We start from the raw sequence: 14,874 nt of genomic DNA, 5'->3' as shown, positions 1-14,874 counted from the left end.
CAGTTTCTGGCACTACACCTGCACAGCTCTGCTCCCCGGCTCTTCTCGGGCTCCTGCTCTCTCCTTAGCTCCGCCCCACTCTGGCCCAGGCAGTTCCAGCTCCCACAGAGGATGGGACCCCCTGGCCTGGTGACTCCCTCATTACACTGCCTGGCCTGTCAGTGCGGCGAGCTTGGAGCTTTGGCCTCTCCCCATTGCCCCTGGGGACTGTCAGTCTCAGGGTCCTGATTTCCCATTGGCCCTTCCCCCCTCTACTGGTGCTGGGAACTAGCCAACCCCCCCCCCACACACACACACTAAGTTTTAGTAAAGGGCCAAGAGCCCCTTACACAAGCCAGCCCCATGAGGGTCACTGATGTGCAGAGAAGGCAGCATGAGCTGGTCCCATGGTGTAACGGGCAGCACTCAGGACTCTGAATCCTGCAATCTGAGTTCAAATCTCAGTGGGACCTTGTGTTGGCTTGTGGTAAAGCCCTGGAGCTCCCAGTGCTCAACTTCCCTGTCTCCCGCTGTGCAAGAGCAAATCTTTCCCCTCCTGCTGGGTGACTCACCCCTCCTAGAGTCTGGCTGGGGTGGCCACAATGGGTTGGGGCTCTAGAACTTGCTACCCTGGTGGTTGGGATTCTTGCTGCTTCACCTGGTGCCCACACATTTGGCCCTTGTGCTTCCTACCACACTTTTCCTTGGGCCCACATGGCGCTTGAAGAAAGGAGGGCCAGGGCCGGGATTGATAGTCAGGGCTTGGCAGGAGGGAGGAAGATTCCCAGGCTGGAGCCCCACACACCTTCCCTCCCACTCTGGGCACCTAGAGTAGGGGCGGCCCAGCTCTGTCTGCTGGACACCTCGGCAGAGTAGGTGAGTTCATGTAAATACAGTCTGGTCCCAAAGCCTCCCCCAACCCTGGCTCATCACTAGCTGCCAGGGGAGAGCTCATCCACACCTTGCTTCCAAATCGTCATTTGAAATTCTGAGGTTGGCCACACATTGCCGAAGCCAATGCACCGACATTGTCAGCAAACACAACAGCTGGGGGAGGAAACCCGGCTTTGTCCAGACTTTTCAAACCTATTTTACTTTCTGAGGTACAAGTATTTTTCATATGTTGGATCTGCTTTTAAAGTGTGTGTTAACGTTTCAATTGCCATTCAGATTTGCAACCAGTGACAACACTGGCAGCGCTGCATGTAACTACCTGACCACTGGGGGGTGTTGGGGAAATTCGGAGGAGGGGGTGCACAGCCCCCTGGCTGGGGGGCGTACAGGGAATGCCCAGTTTCACTGAATTGAGTCTCCTACTGCAGCACCTCAGTAGGTTACATCAGAGAGGAGCTGCAGTGTCTAGGCAGTGGGACGCCTGTGCCTTTAAGAGCCCAGCCCTGGGAAGCCCATGCTGAGAGGTGCTGCCTGTGGGAGGGGAAATAGAAAAGCCCCTCTGCTCCCCCCACCCTGTTTTTGCAAACACTGGAGTCTCAGCTCCCCCCGGGGTAACTGTTACCCCTCTGCCCCTGCCTGTGTCGGGGTTTCACCCTCTGGCAGCGCCTCCCCCTGGGCTTAACCCGGCTCCTTCCCCCCTCCCTGACTTTGCCCTTCAGCCCCTCTCCTAACTCTGCCTCCAGCTGCTTGACCCCACCAGTCACGTTCCACCCCCTGCTCAGACCCTGGCCACCCCCCTCCTCTGATTTGCCCCCCTTTGCCCCTCTTTAATCTCTGTAAAAAATAGGGAGATCTGGGTCCCATTCTCTGGTGAGGGGGGGCTGGGCACCTGGCCCCTGCCTGCCCAATGCTCAAAGCGCCCCACGATCTTGCGGATGTTTGCCGAGTGCTGCAGGGTCACTTGCAGGGAGAGAGAGACATGCGGTTAGGAGGTGATGCAGCCAAGGATGCCTCACCCAACACTGAGATGCAGCCACCTCTGGGGTGAGTTGCACAAGTCAGCAAATGAATCTGGAACAGGAAATGCACTGAAAGGACCAAGGCCGCTGCAGGAGGTGGAGAAAACCAGAAAAAGCAGGAGCCCTGGATCCCAGCCCTGCCCCTCCCTCACTCTACGCACTAACCCCCCTCCCCTCCCCTCCCAGAGCTGGGGGGCAAACCCAGGAGTCCAGGTCCAAAGCCTTACCCACCCCTATATTCCATCCAACAGCTGCTCCCCCAATTGCAGGTCAGCGCTATGGGGCACACCAGGGCCTGCCTGTTTACACAGGATGGGCAACACCAGTGCCTTGGGGGAGAGATGATGCTAAGGGAGAAGCAGGCAGCAGACACCCTCACAACAGAGAAAGAAGTGCTAGGGGGCGCCGTGCTGCAAGGAGAGAGGGGGGTTGGCAGGGAACGGGAAGGCTCACTGTGGGGGAGAGAAGAGACCTGGTGAGTGCGAATCTCCCTCAGCCTCCCCCTCAATGCTGGTCAGTTTTATTGTCACTGTGATAGCGTTTCCCTGCAGGGCCGGCCCTAAAGGGGTGCAGGGCCCAGGACAAATCCCCCCCTTCCCACCCCAGGCCCTGCCCCCACTCCCCCCCTTCCCCCAAGCCCTCACCGCTGTCCCATCTCTTCCCAGCTGGCATCTTCCTGCCCCATTCCCCTCCCTCCCCCACCGCTTACTGTCCCTTCCCCTCCCCACCCAGCCCCTCCTGCACCCCACTGAACAGCTGATCACTGGCAAGTAGGAGGTGCTGAAGGGGAAGAGGAGCTTGTCAGCAAGGCCTGTAGTGGGTGGGGGGGGCTGGCTGCCAGTGGGCACTGAGCACCTATTTTTTCTCTGTTGGTTCTGCAGCCCCCATGGCTTCGCTGACTTGGCTCCTTTCACACTCTAGAGAGAGGAGCAGAACCAGGGCTATGGCTGATCTATGGGGCACCAGGTGAGTGGCAGAGGCTTCAGGTGCTGAGAGTTTGCCTGACCCCTCAGGGACACAGTGTGAGGTGGTGTCCCAGGGATCTCTATGAAAGGAGCAGAACAGGATTTATTTGGGGTGGGGAAAGAATTGAGAGTGTCTCAGGGGGTTGTACAGAGGTATTGTCCGGGTGAGAGACTGGCTAAAACACAGGCGTTGCTGCAGAGGGGAACCCTGTTGGACTTCAACTCCAACACCTTAACCACTTGGCCATCACAACTGTAAGCAGAAAACTGCCCCAATGCTAGAGAAACTGGTAAAGAATCACAATGTCCAGCCTTGAAGTCATCTGAACTACAGAATTCCCACTGCAAACCTGGCTCCCAAAGCACAGGGGGGATTGGGGGTTTGTTCTCTTTGCTTAGCCATGTGCAGTAGCTCATGCTCCAATACGTCTGTTAGTCTATAAGGTGCCACAGGACTCTTTGCTGCTTTTACAGATCCAGACTAACACGGCCCCTCTGATACTCCTAGTGACACTCTCCAATGGATCACCGTCCTCCACCCACCGTGAGGCAGGCAGGAGCGGATCATTATTATCCCTACTTGAAAGAGGGAGAAGCTAAGGCTGAGAAAGGAGAATTGACTAGTCTCAGGTCACCCAGCCAGCCAGGGGCAGCGTTGGGAATAGGACCCAAGAGCTCTGATTTTCAAACTAACCATCAGATCTTGAATTTCAAACACTGAACGACCTGAATAAAGTGCTCTCAGATGAGCTCCAGACCAACAACAGTTCACAGTAATTATTCAGCAAGTATTTGAGGAGAACTGCAATGTTAGAATCATGAACTCCTCAGAGACCATTAAAGCAGCGAAGCAGCAAAATTTGTCACACATATAACAGGTTCTGACTTATTTCCTTGGTCTTAAAAGAGAACAACAAGGACCTGAGTCTCCTCCCTGTCAATAACCCCCTGCTCAGCCAATCAGGGTAGAGACAGGACAGGAGGCTGAGGGTTCTCACCAGAGAGACCAAAGGATGGCCCAGGCCACTGGTGGGGATCACTGCCCGAGCACTATTTCAGCCCCACATCTTTGGGTGGACCTCCCAGAGTGGGAGCTGCAGAGCACTCCCTCGCAACACACACACACACACACACACACACACACACACACACACACACACACACACACACACACACACACACACACACACACACACACACACACACACACACACACACACACACACCGCTCCTGCTGTTGGGAGGGGAATAGGTGAAAGGACAAAAGAAGCAAGAGAAAAAGAGAAAGGAGGGAGGGATGGATGGAGGAAAAGGTGAAACAAAAAGGACAAACCCTAACGTCCCCAGTGATTTTAAGGGACAAAATCCCAGGTGCGGAATAAAATTCTGCCTCCTTAAGTTCATGTTTTCCATGCCTAGAATTCAACTGTCACCAGATGGATCAGACTGAACAGGTTTCAAATCTCGAGGAGGCTCTTACCTTCTAAACAGGGATGGCTGTTTTCTAGTAAAATCAGGAAAAGGGAAGGAGAAAACTCGAAAGAGGTTCCTCCTGGCTCTCAGTCCTCAAAGAGAGACCTGGAGAAGGAGACTGGCTGAAGCAAAGCCACAGGGGTCTCTGAGGTTTCCCTGGCCCCTTGCCCCTGTCCTGTCTGGCTGATGTCAGCATCTCTCTGTGAGGTCACCACCTCCCAACCACCTTTGACCAATAGTCTGAGGTCCTGTAAAAGGACTTTGTGATGTCACTGTCACACCCCTCCCTTGCTGTGCTAATGTCCTGCCCCTGGCCAGGCACTTTGGAGGTTTGCGTTACTCCCTGTGGATCACCCCACTCAAGGAGCGTTCGTTCTAGGCAGCAAGCCAGCTAGAGAGGAAAACATCAGACGCTGCTCCCAGTGCTACACTCAGTTTTTCAGAAATTAGTCGACTTTATGGCCAGAAGAGACCATTAGAGCATCTAATCTGACCCCCTGCATATCACAGGCCTCCTGTATGACACAAGAGCTACTTTTGGGGCAAACATTCCAGAAAGGCATCTAGTCTTCATTAAATGACATCAGGAAATGGCAAATCCACCAATTTCCTTGGTAGCTTGTTCCTGTGGTGAATCATCCTCACTGTTGACTATTTGTGCCTTATTTGTAATATGAATCCTTGGTCTGGCTCCCAGCCCCTCTCCAAGGGTTGCAGCTGTCTGGAGGTGCTGCCTTCCACGCCTTCCTCAGTCACACCTCATTCATTCAACAGGGCAATTGATTACCAAGTGGGGGGGAAGATCTTATTCTACTTCTAGTAAAAAGACATTTTTCTTTTACCTTAATTATACTACCTTAGGGGCCCGCTATAACATACTACCAAGGTTCAATATAAAGTGATATACAAGTTATACAAAAATGCATAATGCAGAGATTTATCTACAACTGCATTGATTGACTGCGGTGTGCAGTAATATAGGGATCCCTGGGTCTTTGAATGCGGCTTGCTCCGTCGGGGGGGGGCGAGCCGGGGGGAGCGGCGAGTCGGAGGCGGGCGGATGGGTAAAGAGGCGAGCAGTGAGGCAGCAGGGATTCTAGGGGCGGGCATGGGGTTTCTGGCAGGGGAGGAAAGAGGTGAAAAGAGGTGAGTGGTGGGTGGGGGACTGACTAGGAGGGCTGCAGCAAGCCAGCGGGGGGCTAGGGGTTGAAGAGGGGTGTGATGGTGGGGCCGAGCGGGGGGGTGGGGGGGTGGGTGGGTCCTATTTTACCTCTGTGATCTGGTCACCCCATGCGCGCTATTTCTTTCCCCCTCTACAGGCTTCCACATACCATCAGTGCCTTGCTAGCGGGCCATGCACCGTGAGAGATCTCTTCTCTTTGTGTGTGACTGAGTGTTTCCCTTGTGCGTGAATTTATTCAACAAAATCTTGAGTTTCGTAATGGCTACCATGAGTGAAAAGAAAAAGAGAATCAGAGCACAGCGTTTTCAACACTGAATGGACGAATAAATACGTACATACTGAGAATGATACGGTTACTAAAGTAAGCTTTCAAATTTCTAAGGAAATTGCTGCTCCTGGGAAATGCTTCACAGAAGGCAAGTTTTTAAAAAAGTGCATCTTGATTGCTGTATCTGAGTTATGTCCAGAAAAGAGGAGAATATTTGAGAATGTCAGTCTATCACGCATGACTGTACAGAGAAGAATAGCTGACATTTCTACCAATCTAAGTGATCAGTTAAAGCAGAGAGTCAGTGAATTGTGCTTTTACTCCCTAGCTATGGAGGAAAGCACCGCTTTAAAAGACACCGCCCAACTTCTTATTTTTATTAGAGGTATTGATAATAACTTTGCAATTTCTGAAGAACTTGCTGGCATGTGCTCCATGACGGGTCACACAACCGGAAAAGAAATCTCCAGTGAAGTGATAAAGTCCATGAATGATAAGTCGGGATTAGATTTCACAAGCTTGGTGGCCATTTGTACTGAGGGTGCTCCAGCTATGTGTGGAAAAAATGTTGGTGCAGTTGTTATTCTTGAAGAATTTATTGGGAGACAAATAACCAAACATCACTGCATTTACATCAGCAGGTTTTGTGTAGCAAAGTCTTAAAATCTGAGCATGTCATGTCAGTGGTAGTTTCCATGTTAAACTACATCCGTTCTAGAGGACTAAAAACATAGGACATTTAGAGCCTTTCTTGAAGGGGTAGACGCCGAGTGCAGCGACTTGATCTACCATACGGAAGTGAGGTGGTTGAGTCAAGGAAAAGTGCTCCGCCGTTTCATTGCTTTGAAAGAGGAGGTAGCAAAATTCCTAGAAAATGGGCCAGTAAAATTCCCAGAGCTTGAAAATGAGTCCTGGAATCAAGATCTCTTTTTCTTTTGTGATATTACAGCCACCTGAATGATCTCAACATTCACCTTCAGGGAAAAAATCAACTTCTATTTCAAATGTGCGCAGCAGTGATAGCTTTCAAAATGAAACTGAATTTTTTCAGAAGTCAGCTGTCAAAAGGTGAAATGTGTCACTTGTGAACAGCATATCCCTCAGCACAAACCTGCCGAATTAGGAGAAAAATATGCAAAGCACATTAATCTTTTGATTGAAGAATCTGACAGAAGACTTACTTTGTCTAAAGAAGACGTCCAGATGAAGCTGATTGAAGATCCCTTTTCTGTGGATCCAGAGGAAGTGCCACTAGATTTGCAGTTGGAGGTTACTGAATTTCCATGTTCGGCAGTTTACCGAAATAAGCACAGAGAAAGCAGCCTGCGGGACTTCTACAAAAGTCTGGACAATGAAAAATACAAAAATCTTATCGAAGTTGCACTGAAAACATTCAGCATTTTTGGAAGCGCTTTCATACGTGAACATTTTCCATCATGAACATGAATAAAAACAAGCAACGTTCTTCTCTGACTGATGACCATTTGGAAAACATTATGAAAATATCCACTTCAAATATGACCCCCGAATACGACAAGCTTGTTGCCGAAGAGAGATGTACTATCTCTCATTAAATTTGCAAGGGAATTATGAAAAGTACAAATGTTTTCTTTCAATGAAACAGGTGTTTTTCAGTTTTACATAATTCATAAAAAAATTAAAATAATTTAAAAAATTGTTTGCTTTAATTGAAAAATTCTTAATAAAGTATCACCCCCCGCCCCCAACCTTCCCTTTCGCCCACAGCTGTTTCAGCGGTCGGTGCTAGGAAGGAGGGTTTGTTTCCGTGGGGCTGGGCAGTGCTAGGGGGGAGTGTTTCTGTGGGCCGAGTGACACTGGGTGGGGTGTTTCTGTGGAGCCGGGCGGTTTCAGCCCTCAGCTGTTTTCTTTGGAGCAATATGGCCCTCGCTGCTTTATGAGTTGTGCAGGCCTGATGTGTAGGGCGTTTCTCTTGTGTGGATTCTCTGATGTCTGATAAGGTCTGAGCTCCGACTGAAGCTTTTCCCGCACTCAGGGCATGGGTAGCGCGTCGCTCGGGTGTGGATTCTCTGATGTGCGTTAAGGGTAGAGCGCTGGCTGAAGCTTTTCCCACACTCGAGCACGTGTAGGGCTTCTCCTGTGTGGATTCTCTGATGTCTGATCAGGTATGAGCTCCAGCGGAAGCTTTTCCCGCACTCAGAGCATGTGTGGGGCGTCTCTCCGTTGTGGATTCTCTGATGGGTGATCAGGGCAGAGATGTCACTGAAGCTTTTCCCACACTCAGAGCATATGTCGCGCCTCTCCGTGTGGATTCTGCGATGTGTATGAGGTGTGAGCGCCGATTGAAGCTTCTCCCACACTCAGCGCATGCGTAGGGCTTCTCCCCTGTGTGGATTCTCTGGTGTGTGATAAGGTTTGAGCTTCTATTGAAGCTTTTCCCACACTCAGAGCACGTGTGGGGCATCTCACCTGTGTGGATTCTACAATGTCTGATAAGGTTTGAGCGCCGATCAAAGCTTTTCCCACACTCGACGCATGTGTGGGGCGTCTCCCCTGTGTGGGTTCTACGATGTCTGAGAAGGTGTGGGCGGTCATTGAAGCTTTTCCCGCACTCAGCGCATGTGTGGGGCGTCTCTCCAGTGTGGATTTTCTGATGTCTGATAAGTTTTGAGCGCCTATTGAACCTTTTCCCACACTCAGCGCATGTGTGGGGCGTCTCCCCTGCATGGATTCTCTGATGTGTGATAAGGGCTGAGCTCTCATTGAAGCTTTCCCCGCACTCATGGCACATGTAGCGTGTCTCTTCCAAGTTGATTCTGTCGCATGTTATAAGGTCTGAGTGGCTACTGAAGTTTTCCTTTGGCCTCTCTTGAGTCTCACAAGAATTGGCTTTTTCTTGGAGTGCACAACTCCCAGAAACGTTCCCTTTGGATCTTCCTGATAACGTTCCATGTGGTTCTCCTTGCTCAGCATCTTCCTGCTGGGGTTTCTGCTCCTCATTCTCACTCCCCATCACATCACCTGATGGGAGACAGAGAGAATCCAGACATAGGTCACTCCCGGAACTGGAAAGAAAGGAAATCTCAGAGAGAGAGATGGATAAAGGAGGAACCAAAATATGTGTGGGAGAGATCAAACCTATCAGGAGCTGATTTTCCCCACACCCTTCCCCAGAGGAGAAAGGAAGGGATCAGTTTTGGTCTGCATCTCACCAGAACACTCAGGGGAAAGCGAGATCGGGGAGGGACCTGCTGCCAGTTGTCAGTCAGAATAGAAGGGAAGCCATGAGTGACATCTGCCATAATGATTCCACATCTGCAGGGAACAATCATGAACTTGGAGAGCTCACAAGATCTTTGTAGGGCATCCCAAATGTTTCTTGCATTCCCAGACTGTGCGGCCTGCGGGCAAGAGGCGGGGTAGGGCTGTTGGGCTCAGCCCCCTGCCTGGAGGGGGGGCACTGAGGAGGGAAGTGCTGGGCACGAGGCAGAGCCAGTAAGTGCCGAGCGAGGGGAGGGGCGCCTGGCCTGGGCTTGAGCTGCAGCTGGAGGGGGGTGTGTGTGTGTGTGTGTGTGTGTGTGTGTGTGTGTGTGTGTGTGTGTGTGTGTGTGTGTGTGTGTGTGTGTGTGTGTGTGTGTGTGCGCGCGCGACCTGCCCTGCCCCGACTGCTGCCCCCTTCCCTGGTCCAGGGACCTCCCCCCTGCCCCCCGGCTCCCTGCGGCCCCTGTGTTTGTGTGTTGGACAGTCACATCCAATCCCTTCACACTGCCCCCCTTTCCCCCTCCCCTTAGTTCATGGGGGGATGAGTCATAAAAACATTAAAATAGTTTAAAAAATTGTTTGCTTTAATTGAAAAATTCTTAATAAAGTACCTCCCCCCCAACCCTTCCTTTTTGGCCCACAGCTTTTTTGACGGGGCAGTGCTGGGGAAGGAGGGTTTGTTTCCACCGGGCAGGTGGCGCGGGAGGGGGTTATGTGTTTTGGGGCTGGGCAGCGCTGAGGGTTTTTGGCAAGGCCGGGGGGGAGGGTGTTGGCCCTCAGCCGTTTTCTTTGGAGTAATATGGCCCTCGCCGCTTTACAAGTTGTGCAGGCCTGCATAAGGTTTCTCACCCGTGTGCATTCTCCGATGTCTGATAAGGCTCGAGCGCTGATTGAAGCGTTTCCCGCACTCCGAGCACGTGTAAGGTTTCTCTCCAGTGTGGATTCTCCTATGTCTGATAACGGATGAGTGCAGACTAAAGCTTTTCCCGCACTCATGGCATCCATAAGGTTTCTCACCAATGTGGATTCTCCTATGTCTGATAAGGTTTGAGCTCCGACTGAAGCGTTTCCCACACTCATGGCATGTATAGCGTGTCTCTTCCAAGTTGATTCTCTTGCGTGTAAGAAGGTCTGAGTGGCTACTGTAGTTTTCCGCTGGCCTGTGCTGACTCTCACAGGCTTTTGTTTTTTCTGGGAGTGCACAACTCCTGGACTCATTCTCTTTTGATCTTCCTGATAACGTCCCATGGGGTAATACTTGCTCAGTATCTTCCTGCTGGGGTTTCTCCCCATTCTCACTCACCATCCCAACACCTGATGAGAGACAGAGAGAATCCAGACATAGGTCACTCCGTGCACCGGAGAGAAAGGAAGTCTAAGAATGGGGAATGGGGAAAGGGATGAACAAACCAAAATATGTGCGGGAGAGATCAAACCTATCAGGAGCTGATTATCCACAAACCTTTCCCCAGAGAAGAGAGAGGAAGGGATCAGTTCTGGGTCCTCATTGCACCAGAATTCTCAGGGGAAAGCGAGATCAGGGAGGGACCTCCTGCTAGTTGTGAGTCAGGGTAGAGGGGAGCCATGAGTGACATCTGCCTAATGATTCCACATTTGCAGGGAACAATCCTGAACTGGAATGACTGGAAGTTAGCTAATGTAACGCCAATATTTAAAAAGGGCTCTAGGGGTGATCCTGGCAATTACAGACCGGTAAGTCTAACGTCGGTACCGGGCAAATTAGTTGAAACAATAGTAAAGAATAAAATTGTCAGACACATAGAAAAACAAACTCTTGAGCAATAGTCAACATGGTTTCTGTAAAGGGAAATCGTGTCTTACTAATCTATTAGAGTTCTTTGAAGGGGTCAACAAACATGTGGACAGGGGGATCCGGTGGACATAGTGTACTTAGATTTCCAGAAAGCCTTTGACAAGGTCCCTCACCAAAGGCTCTTACGTAAATTAAGCTGTCATGGGATAAAAGGAAAGGTCCTTTCATGGATTGAGAACTGGTTAAAGGACAGGGAACAAAGGGTAGGAATTAATGGTAAATTCTCAGAATGGAGAGGGGTAACTAGTGGTGTTCCCAAGGGTCAGTCCTAGGACCAATCCTATTCAATTTATTCATAAATGATCTGGAGAAAGGGGTAAACAGTGAGGTGGCAAAGTTTGCAGATGATACTAAACTACTCAAGATAGTTAAGACCAAAGCAGATTGTGAAGAACTTCAAAGATCTCACAAAACTAAGTGATTGGGCAACAAAATGGCAAATGAAATTTAATGTGGATAAATGTAAAGTAATGCACATTGGAAAAAATAACCCCAACTATACATACAACATGATGGGGGCTAATTTAGCTACAACGAGTCAGGAAAAGATCTTGGAGTCATCGTGGATAGTTCTCTGACGCAGTGTGCAGAGGCGGTCAAAAAAGCAAACAGGATGTTAGGAATCATTAAAAAGGGGATAGAGAATAAGACTGAGAATATATTATTGCCCTTATATAAATCCATGGTACGCCCACATCTCGAATACTGTGTACAGATGTGGTCTCCTCACCTCAAAAAAGATATTCTAGCACTAGAAAAGGTTCAGAAAAGAGCAACTAAAATGATTAGGGGTTTAGAGAGGGTCCCATATGAGGAAAGATTAAAGAGGCTAGGACTCTTCAGTTTGGAAAAGAGAAGACTAAGGGGGGACATGATAGAGGTATATAAAATCATGAGTGATGTTGAGAAAGTGGATAAGGAAAAGTTATTTACTTATTCCCATAATACAAGAACTAGGGGTCACCAAATGAAATTAATAGGCAGCAGGTTTAAAACAAATAAAAGGAAGTTCTTCTTCACGCAGCGCACAGTCAACTTGTGGAACTCCTTACCTGAGGAGGTTGTGAAGGCAGATACTGGGCTAGATGGACCTTTGGTCTGACCCGGTACGGCCTTTCTTATGTTCTTATGTTCTTATGAACTTGGAGAGCTCACAAGGTCTTTGTAGGGCATCCCAAATGTTTCCTCTATTCACGGACAGTTTTTGACTTGGCTTAACCAATTCCTCACCTGTGCAGGCAGCTCTCAGGAACACTTTTTTCTCAGAGCCCTGGAGGTCTGGGACCCACGGCTCTTCCCCTCGTTCAAATTGCGAGATCACATCAGGTTTGGAATTTGGAAACCCTACTCCAGGCAAAGAAAACAAGGGAGGTCAGTGGAATTTGTGGGATACTTGTCACAAAGAATAGTCCATGGTTTTAACCCCAGCTCATTTTTAAGCAGTAACGTCCCAAGGCCAGCTTCCTTGGCTCAAAGTGGCAGGAGAGTTATTATTATTATAAATCACATTCATTACTTTAGTGCCTAAGGGCCAGCTAACAGTGGGTCCCCATTGTGCCAGGCAAAGTACAAACAGAGAATAGTAGATGGCCCATTGCCTGAAGAATTTACAGTCTAAATAGAGAAGACAGACACAGAATGGGGGAAGGGGTAGAACCCCCCAGCAGAGTGAACTATGTGAAGGCAGAGGGACAGATCTGATGAACACAGGCATAGATCTTGAGACTATCGTATTTAATGTTATGACTAGGGCCAGTGTTTTCCAGAAATTGCCGCTATAAATGCATTTTTCCCCCCAAATTACTCTTCATTTCTGGAATCACCCTTCGTATCTGGAATTTCTGATCAGAGGGTGGGTGGGGCATGCAGGGTCTCAACCCCCCAGATTTCTGCCCAGAGACACCAGACTCCTCCCCAAGGCGCAGGGCAGAGGCTGGCTGTGGTTGAGACTTGCTGCCAATTTCTTCCCTCTTCATACAAGTCTGGGATCAGCAAAACCACCATGGAGCTTCCCCTGGGTGGGGGGGGGCCCTTGGCAATGGGATGTCGGGCTCCCTCATCAGGCTGCAGAGTGGATGGCGCTCGCACCTGCTCTCGGCTGCGTCCACAGCACCTCTCCCCTGCTCCTCTCCCCTGCACACAGCTGGTTCATGTCCCGTCTCCCCAGCACACAGCCGGCTCCAGGCTCTCAATGCCCAGTGTCTGGGCCCCACCTCCCCCACACAGCTGGCTCCTGTCCCCTTCCCCCAATGCATTTTCATGTTATAAAGGATTATATATTGCTCATGCTTGTCAATTACTCTGTTTTCATTGCCAGCAAACACTGGCCCTACTTATGACTGTTATCTGTATCTTTGAGCCATAGAATACTTCATAGACCATGATGCTGAGATGGGCCAGATGATAGTGGGGAGGGCTGGGATGGGTTTCCTGTGCAATCTGGTGTCACTAAGGGGTGATGAATGCCAGATCCTAAAGCTGGTTACGCAGACCTCCATCTTCTGAAGCTTTGCCCTATGAAGAAAGGGGCAGGGACTGATTTTACCTCTTTCAGGAGACTGAAGAAGACAGACTTTTTGGGGAGAAACAGCTGAGTTTGAGCTGATTGAGGGGGATATTTTGGGCTACAAACTGACATGACCTGATAACCCAGAGGTCAGCTTTTAAGGAAGGATTTAATACACTTCGGAAACAACCAGTGATTCCAAAGATGACTGATGAGGGGGCAATGATAAATATGCATTTAGCTGCTTTTCTTGTTTTATATCTTTTCCCCAGAAGACACACTGACACTGTCATGGACCCATAGGATCGGTGCAATGCCCTGGCTTTGAAACAGTCCTTGGGAGGTGCCCCTTGAGTGCACTAGACCCCCAACGGGTCCCACTCTTCCACAAGGATAGGCCATGTAGCTTCAGCACCTGAGACTGAGCCTCTGGCTTCAACACTCCTATTTCAACCTGTGAGCTCTGCCAGCAGGTCCCAGCTGAACGACATTCCTGTACACAGACTGTTCCTCAGTCAATGCACAGAGCAAGTTTTTGCTGTGACACTGGGCAGACTTTTAAAACATAGCAGGGTTTATTAGTCAACTAAAACACAGCATTGGAAAGTCCTTAGGACAGGGAAGCGAAGAAGACAATACAGTCCATACTGGCCAATGCCCTTGAGCCATGCTGCAGCAGAAAATGCTTTGGTTTCCTTTCACTGTGCCTGTTCATTTGTCTTCGCTCTGGTAGAGCTCCCTGCGCCTGCGAGCCCAGTTCTTCCTGCTCCCAAGAACGTAACGAGTCCGTGTATACTTCACTCAGCCAAGGGGAGATCCTCCCATGGACAGGTGACAATTAGTCCCTTGTCTCTGTCGGGTATTCCATTGATGTAGGTTGGCCCCAGCCAGTCCTTAATGACCCATTCATATCACCCCATGACAGATACATGACAAAACACCTCATGTCTCCTGCTCTTTCTAATCATAGCAATACCAATCACAGAGGGAAACTGAGGTGTGTATTGGCATCATACAAGTATCACCAAAATTCCCACCTCTCTCACACACACACTGCTCACAGCCCTTGGAGAGAAAGCAAAGCACAGGAACTGGAGGTTAGTCCAGCAAACACAGTGGAGGACAAGCTGTAATCCTCACACCCTGGTCAAAAAGGAGAGGCATGTGGGTCCCTACGCATAGAGAGGGGCTGGCTAGAGGCCTGATACCTGAGAGGGCCATTCCTTGCGCATCACATGGAGGCAGATCAAAGGCTTAGCTACTCCATAACTGTGAAATTGCAAAAGCACACCCGTGATCGATTTAGTGGGTGAAGTAAACACCTGCTAAATCGACTTCAGATCGCTCTCCAGTCGACCCCTGTACTCTATCTAGATGAGAGGAGTAAAGTAAGTTGACCCCCTGCAGCATACGCCCTGTGGTAACTCAATCTAAGGTACGCTGACTCCAGCTACTTTATTCACGTAGCTGGAGTTGCGCAGCGTAGGTCGACTGACTGCGGTAGTGTAAACAT

The 14,874-nt window shown here is 49.8% G+C and overlaps 1 non-coding gene across 1 annotated transcript; it reads left to right on the top strand.

Moving 5' to 3' along the window:
* Positions 1-380: 380 nt before the first annotated feature.
* On the top strand, positions 381-452 carry TRNAQ-CUG. Its single transcript has one exon. It is a non-coding gene; the product is annotated as a tRNA-Gln (tRNA).
* The last annotated feature ends 14,422 nt before the right edge of the window (positions 453-14,874 follow it).

This window comes from Mauremys reevesii, linkage group 12 (genome assembly GCF_016161935.1).
Source record: "Mauremys reevesii isolate NIE-2019 linkage group 12, ASM1616193v1, whole genome shotgun sequence".
Taxonomy (NCBI): domain Eukaryota; kingdom Metazoa; phylum Chordata; order Testudines; family Geoemydidae; genus Mauremys; species Mauremys reevesii.
This window is presented reverse-complemented; position numbering and strand designations above follow the sequence as displayed.